Here is an 8,085-nt window from a genome sequence, read left to right as displayed (position 1 = left end):
TTTTTTTTCCTTTTATTTCACAAGCTTTGGGCATTTTTTTCTTTAGATTCGATCCAGTTTTCAGAAACATATACATATAAATCCTGCTAATTTCCTCAATGACACCCACTTCAAAATGTTGTCTAGGGATGCATTGTACTTTGCTGGAGGAAAATGATGTGCTTTGAGAGCATTGGAACTGTCATTCCATAGACCTTTAATGTGAAAAAAATTACCATTTGAACCTTTTCAGGACATCATTGTGTACTGTACGCTACCACCAAGCGCCAACCAGCAGAAACACAACGTTATATTCAACTGTACTGTCAATGCACAAAGAACCGGTACAATAAAAACATAGGTTATGTAACAAGTGTGATTTGTATGCCCTTTGCAGGTATCCTTGGATTGATGTCTGTAATGTTTTCTTTCTGCAGTTTGCTACACTGTTATACTTTTGTTGAGAGTCAGTGGTGCAGCAGTCAAATCTACATGAATCCTTAGAAAAGGGTGGACAGGAAATACAAATGGACACCCAAAAACCTTAAGTGGACTCCACAAATGTATAAATATATATATTTAATTTTCACAATAGTCCTAAAATAACTGTGACAAGAAGTTATTTAGGATTGAAGTGTGATGAACAGCAGGGCAATGGCAGGCTCTGCTATTATTGGTTTGCTGGCAGGCTCTGTTGTGATTGGTCAACCGCCTAGATGTCTTACTCCTTAATCACGTACAATGTGTTGGAGCGTTGACTATAGAACTGTGAGTTTTACTTAGTGATGTCACTATGTTACTGAAGTACACAAATAAATCCAATTGAGGCGTATCAGGGGGGGAGAGAAACTCCCTCTGGAGGGAACCTTGGGTTTGTTGCATTTGCAGACTATTTACAGGTTATATATATTGTATTTCTATTCTGATTCATCATCTAAGTAAAATCTTAATTTGCCGTTTTGTGCAGATTATTAAAGGAATGGTATGCTCATGACACGCATTTTAAAATAATTATCATCCGATAAAACAGACCAGTCTCTGCCAGTCTTTTTTTATTTTTTTTTATCCGATGACGTTATCAGTGATTTTAAACTGATTAATTACCGAAATAACATCAACACTGTGGGCGGCGCCATTTTACCGGAAGTGACGTAAACTATGCGTTTGGTGTCGAGGACAAATTGATGTTCATGTTATTTACTCTAGTTACTCTCTCAATTCTATAGAAATATGCCTCATTGTATCGCGAAACATTGCCACAATTCGGATAGGAACAATCCACGGAATGCTCGGTTCCATCTATTGCCAAAAGGTAAGCGTCGGAAGCATGCCCGGCGCCGTGGGAGGCCAGGCCCTCCCATTTGACATTCCTGCCCTCCCCCAATATACACGTTTTTTTTATTATTTATAACATTTAAACATTTTTAATTTTTTAAATTATAAATAAACTGTGAACTTTTATGCTACGATGTATCTGATGTCAGATAGTAACTAAAATAAAAAATCGCAGGCGATGTCAAATAAATTCATGTGTCTGTTGTGATTTGTGATTTGTCCACATTTAGACCAATCACAGCGTCACACTCTGCCGCCTTCTGGATTTGTTTGTTTATTGTGCATTCTGTAGACTCCCATTTCTGTTTGAATTACAAAATGGACATCAGAAATTGGCTGAAAAGCAACCGCTCAAAGACCAACAGCCCCAGATGATCTTGGGGTTAATAAACCCAACCAGGTGAAACTGGATCGTTATCAGGGAGATTGTTTTCAGGAAAGAAGCGCACTTTTGCCGCTGCATGGTACAACAACAGACCATGGCTTGAATATTCGTTAAAAGCAGACGCAGCCTTTTGTTTCCCCTGTAGACAGTTTAAAATAAATACGTCTTCATCTGATGCGGCTTTTACTGTCAAAGGTTTTTGCGACTGGAAACACGCATTACAGACTGACAGTGGCGGCACTAGGGGGTGGCTACTTGGGCTCAAGCCCCGGATGTTTTCTGAAAAGCCCCGGATGTTTCACTTAAAAAAAAAAAAATTAATAATTTAATTTTAATTTTTGAAAACGTCTCGGGAGTAATGTGCAGTACCGGAGTCCACCAGAGAGGCAGCAACTGTGGGACATTAGCCTGCGTACTGCGTAGCCTGCCCTGAAGAAGAAGTGATCCTTCCTAGTGCCTGACGAGTTTTAAGCTAATAGCCTATACAGTTATGGATATTAGAAATGTATTGTCATTGAAGCAGCCGGCGCCACAAGCTGCAGCAGCAGCAGTATCAGCAGCTGACAACATTGTCGTCACCAGCAGTCAAGAAATGGATGATGTTTCAGGTTTGTTAATCTAATGGTGATATCTGCACTCTGGCTGACAGTAAGAAGTGAAAAAGAGTGATGTAACGTTAATGTTATAGCTAGTAAACATGGAGTAACCACACTAAGTATACCCTTATATGTTAGTATGTATACAGAACATGACTAAAAATTATCCTAAGATGTAACGTTAACCCTTCAATCATAACTCAGTCTACTTTTAAGACACTAAAATAACGTATTCCAATTTTTATTTTGTTTTCACGCATGGAATTATACCGGCTCTCGTTTCAGTACACATAACAACAGAACTGACAGGCAACCCTCTGAATCAGACTCCGATTGGCTGTGACTGGATCCACTCAGTGTCCGATTCAGAAACGTGACTCTTACACTCTTTACGTCACAAACAAAGATGGTGGATGAGAATAGATCTATAAAACGATAAGCAATGCGCCAGAATCAAGGTGAGACTATCCGCATCCTTTAAACTCTACGCACATTCGTTTCACCTTAATAAGTAAACGACTATTTGAGTGAGTTAAGGCATTAGTTTGCTTCATTAAAAGGTGTAATGAGTGTTCTCCAGTGCCTTTTGTCCGCTTTAAGGTGTTATTAAGGTAGGGTTAATGTTGCTCTCAAAGTGCACCAGATTGATGCTTTCAACTTCAATATTTAAAAACAAATCTTCCCGGGGGAGCATGCCCCCGGACCCCCCCCCCGAGAGGAGGCGACGACCCCCCTAAAGGATGTTCGGTCCACCCCCCACTTATAAAAAATAGCACTGTACCCCTGCACCCCCCCCAACCCAACGACTCCTGGGCTAAGCCCCGGATCTCCTACAATCCTAAATCCGCCTCTGCAGACTGATAAAGGACTGCTAAGGCATGCCGCATCAAAAAAACACATTTCATGTGAGAGTTTGTGGAGAGAGAGATACGCGAGGAAACAAATAAGGAAATTAGTACTTTGGTGCGCACAGATCAGCTGGCACGGAACCGTTATTATGTGTCAGCTGTCGTTGATATTATAGCTTTTTTAGCCGTCAACCAACTCCCTCTCAGAGGTGACTCGATTCACTCCACAGCATGTCCGAGTCAGGCAGTGGGCTCTTCCTATCGCTGTTTGAGTACGCTGCACAAAGATGCAGAGTTGGCCAAAATATTGTTCTAAGTTAGCTCGGCTGAGCGAAAGGATGCACCTGCAGTGCATAGGAACATAAACCATGCCCAAGGCGGGTTAAACAGTTCATCGTCTCCGTCTATTTCTCTCCGAGTGCAGCGATGAGGAAACTGCCATCCTTAACCAGTGTGCCTTGCTCATGATTTACCAGTGTGTTTGCTGCCACGCACACAATGTTTCAAAAGTGGTTTCTTTGTTGCCCTTTATTTGTGTATGTATTTGCGATAAGTGTGCGTCTTTACGCAATGCTGTTGGCCTTGCTGTTTGATATATATTGTGCCGCAGGCCCGCAGCACATGACGGTTTTGTGTGCCCTCCCATGAAAATCATATGCCCTCCCTTTAGATTTGTTCTGGCGCCGGGTCTGGTCGGAAGTACGTTCGGAGGCAGTGGCTAGCGAAATGTGCTCGGCCCGAACCGAAAGATCCACAGGCGCATGTATGCAGCGAACATTTCAAGTTTCCGGACGACTACTCTGAGAGTATGATAAAACATAAAATGGGATTTATTAAACAACCATTACTTAATGGAGATGCAGTGCCATCGGTCTTTCTGGTGTCATCACCGACCAGGACACCAGTTCGGCCAGTTGAGAAATCGCCCTCTGCAAGTGTGAAGCGACGGAGGACCAGAAGTAGTGCTAGGAGTAAGAATAAGGTATGTTATGGCGCATTTCCATTGCAGCGGGTAGCCCCGTTTAAACGTCCTTTAGCGTCCAGGCCAGGCCAGTTTTTGGTGGCCTTTCCATATAGCGTAGTACCGGCGAGCGGGTACTTTTCCCCAGTTTTTCCGGCCCCATAAAATCGTGGTTCTAGGGCCAGGGACAACGAGGCTGAGTATGCTAAACTAGAGAGGGAATCGCTAGCAAGGGTGGTACTACATGCATACATTTCATCCTCATCGTCACTGTCCCTGGATTCCTGACGGTTCTGACTACTTGGCTCGAACCTGTATTACTGAATTCCACCATCCAATCTCTTCACATTGCTCAAAACTTCTTCCTCGGCTGACGAGTCCGAACTCAAATACTCCGCCATGTTTTCGTGTGTTTACAAAGTGAACGCATGGATGACGTCACGACCATCACGTGACTACTGAAAATGGCAGCTGCCTGACGGAATATACAGGTTTTGATAAAAAAGTCTTCTCATCAGGGCTCTATAAATAGAGAATTACGGCAGATATGTAATATTTAATGCAGCCGATCCGTGTATTACAATGCCGTTATGTGATGACTTTCAAAGAGAAAAGCAAGCACACTCAGAATAAAGTATTATTGTATTTTTTAAAAACGTTTTCAGATTTCACATCACATAAACACCAAATCCCAGCATGCATTGCGGATAACCATCCAATCATCGAGCTGAGGATCTTGCCTACGTCTGTTTCCGGTTTCATTTAATGACCGATGTATTTTGTTATACACACATTCCTTCACATTTACATTTTAATGTGCATTAAAGTATTTCGTGAGGCCTTCTAACATGTTTTTAAATATAACTACGGTTGTAGTTGAATAGTTTGTAAATTAATATGAACCGAAGCTGTTGCTTGGCAACTCAATCGCACAACGTCACGTCCGTTAATTCCACATCCACACGCATGGATTAACATCGATTTAATACATTAATGTAGCCTTTGTTTATGCTAAAAGAGGTGTCGACCAGCTGGGGCAACAAGAAAATCGCTGTAATCGAGTGTGACTATTAAAAAATAAATCATTACGTCGGGGTAGCATTTGCTTGGTATTTCCGGTTATTTCTCCACTGGTTAACATGGGTTAACAATACCGTGTAGCTGTCACGCTTTTCACGTTTTGAAAATACGAAACCGTGACATCTTCACGTCTCCCAGCAATGGTAAAGCGTTACATGTTCACGTCTCACCGTGATACCGGGTTGGTTACAGGACCAATACAAAAGAAAAATGGCTCTGTCACTGCTTGGGGGTATTTCAGCAAGCTTAAGAAACAATACTCCTAAACATGTATAATGAACGACTAAAAAGAGACTTAGTCATTTGGGTCTGTGTAACCATTATGCAATACAATATTTTGGCCTAAGTATTTTTACATAACTTGCCAAGTTTGGCTTCCCTGGGATTAATGTTTCTTGAGCTAGAAAATAAACAAAGACAGAAGAAAAACATGCAATCCAAGTGAGGTCTAAAGGGACTTTCACTTCTTGGATTAATACACAAGTCCTAGAAAATAAACATGACTACTTGTTCCACAAAACCTTTGTTGGCTTGTGTTTTATGCAAATGTGTACACTATTTTATTATCCATTTTTAGAAGATAGCAGAGACAGTAAACCAGTCGAATGACACCCAAGGCGGTAGTTCTTCTTTCCAATGATATGCCAAATAATTGCAAGTAAATGCCTCCATTATACAGCTTTGTTTACTCCCATAACATCGTGACATCACCATGTAACATACTGGCGCTGTGGTGGCGTCTTGATCCTTGTCTACAATTTAATAGCCACCTCTATCGGGGTTGTGGGTTTTGACGCGCCTCTCTTTGTTTCCAAACAAATCAGCGGAGATCGTAGTTGAATCAGATGAGCTTTATTCATTGATCCACACGGTACATACAGGAGGACACATTTCTTCGCTTCATAGTAACTCAAAAGTGTATCATTTTCCAAAGTAACAAAAAGAACACGGTCAAAAGACTTTTCCGTTTCCCCGTCTATCACCCTCAGCTGTGTCCTATCAATCTACCATATATAGGCATAGCCATGCATGTGATACTGACGCACATATCACACATAATAAGTGAGCCTTAAATTAATGCATTTTAAACCATAATGTGACTCACAAAAATAGCCGATAATTTACAGTATAATCTAATTTATATTATTATTAAGCCCAACATTCAGACAATAATAACAAAAGGTAAAATGGCTCTAACAGGCGCTTCTAGTGGTTCGCGCTTCAACACATTTTACGTTATAGGCTAGGAGACGGGACATCTCTAAGCAGTTGACTAATCACAATAGAGCTGACCAGCTAACCAATCAGAGCAGACTGGGCTCTGGTTTCAGACAGAGGGTGAAAGGAGGTGCTGCAGCATAGTTAGTATGTGAAAAATAAAGAACTTTTTGAACATTAAAGCATGGAGACATGTCACAATAGAGACACTAAATACAATTATGAAACCCGTTAATTAGCATAATCGGCCCCCTTTGAAACAACAACCATTTGCACTTCACACCTTTAATATATGTCCACAGGCATATTTTTATGTTTTATTTGTTTTACATATTTATTTATTTTCATTTCAATCAAACACAGATGGCAAAAAGCACAACAGGTGGAAAAGGCTAATTATAATGTAAAACAGTTTTAAAAAAAAGAAATTAATGAATAGAATAAAGTAAATAAAAAGGTACATTAATAAAAGTAGGTGATGTCAAACTTTAAAAACAGACTTGGCAACATGGTTTCTCACACTTCCTCTTGCATGGTTGTTATCCCTCTGTTGAGTAAAACATGTTTCAGGGATTTCTTCCCATGTTTTATTTTCAATATGTTCTCAAAGCTAAGAGTCTTTTTTCACAGCACTGCTCTCTGGTGCCATTCTGGCAACAGCTTGATATCATTTGCTGCTGATTTTCTAGTAATTACTCCAATCTGTGTACGTGTTACTAAAGGGAGATGATTGTTTTTTAAGTAAGTCCCAGTTGTTGTTGTTTGGTTATCAATTAATAAATATCCTAATTGTATATAGTGACAGAAATCGAATTTGTTTCTCTTTTCAAAACAGTGGAATCTGATGATTGGCAACATCAGACTTGTCTCGGGGCTCAAGTTGTTCAAAAAGATCCAGATTGGTCATTCATAAAATTAAATAGAACAACCATATTCTGCTAATACACATATATTTCTTGTTAACAGAATAACTGAATTACAATCAGTGCTAAATACATTTTTAACTTATTTTTATTTAGTTGACATTTGATGCTACTTCATACTTCTTATCCACTTCAAATTGAAAGAAAATGGTGTACTTTGCTGGCAGTATAAAAAGTGTTTGAAGCTATCGCTTAAAATTGTGATTACATTAGTGGATCAGTTCAAATCCAGCTTTATGATAAATAGTATTCCAAAAAGGCCATTCTGCATAATGATTACTATTAGTTTGTGATACATTTTGATGCTAATACTTGTCTACTTTTACTTACGTAACATTTTGAATGCAATATTTATACTACTAACTGAGTATTTCAACAATGTGGTGTTATTACTTTCATTTAAGTAAGGCCTGTAAAGACCTGAGTACTTCTTTCACCTCTGCTTTCATAAAAACAGTACTTGCTGACTGCAGGGGGTTGCAGAGTTGCCAAAAACGCACAAGACCTCCCATCTGACAGAGCCTTTACTGTTCAAATAACAAAAGCCTGTCTCTTATTACTGGAGTTTACACTTTCGACTCTCTAAAGTAGGTCAAAAGCTCATTTGTTCACAGTTCCAAAGGGCGCTTTTTATGAGAGAAGCCCAGGCTTTGCAAGATAACCTAATTGATACGGAGAAGAAAAGGGAATACATGTTAGATTTCTGTTTCTGACTCCACAGTTTACTAACACACGTTTAGGTTGGCACTCCAGCTCGACT

This window comes from Gymnodraco acuticeps, unplaced genomic scaffold (assembly GCF_902827175.1).
Source record: "Gymnodraco acuticeps unplaced genomic scaffold, fGymAcu1.1, whole genome shotgun sequence".
NCBI lineage: Eukaryota > Metazoa > Chordata > Actinopteri > Perciformes > Bathydraconidae > Gymnodraco > Gymnodraco acuticeps.
Note: the sequence above shows the minus strand (reverse complement) of the source record.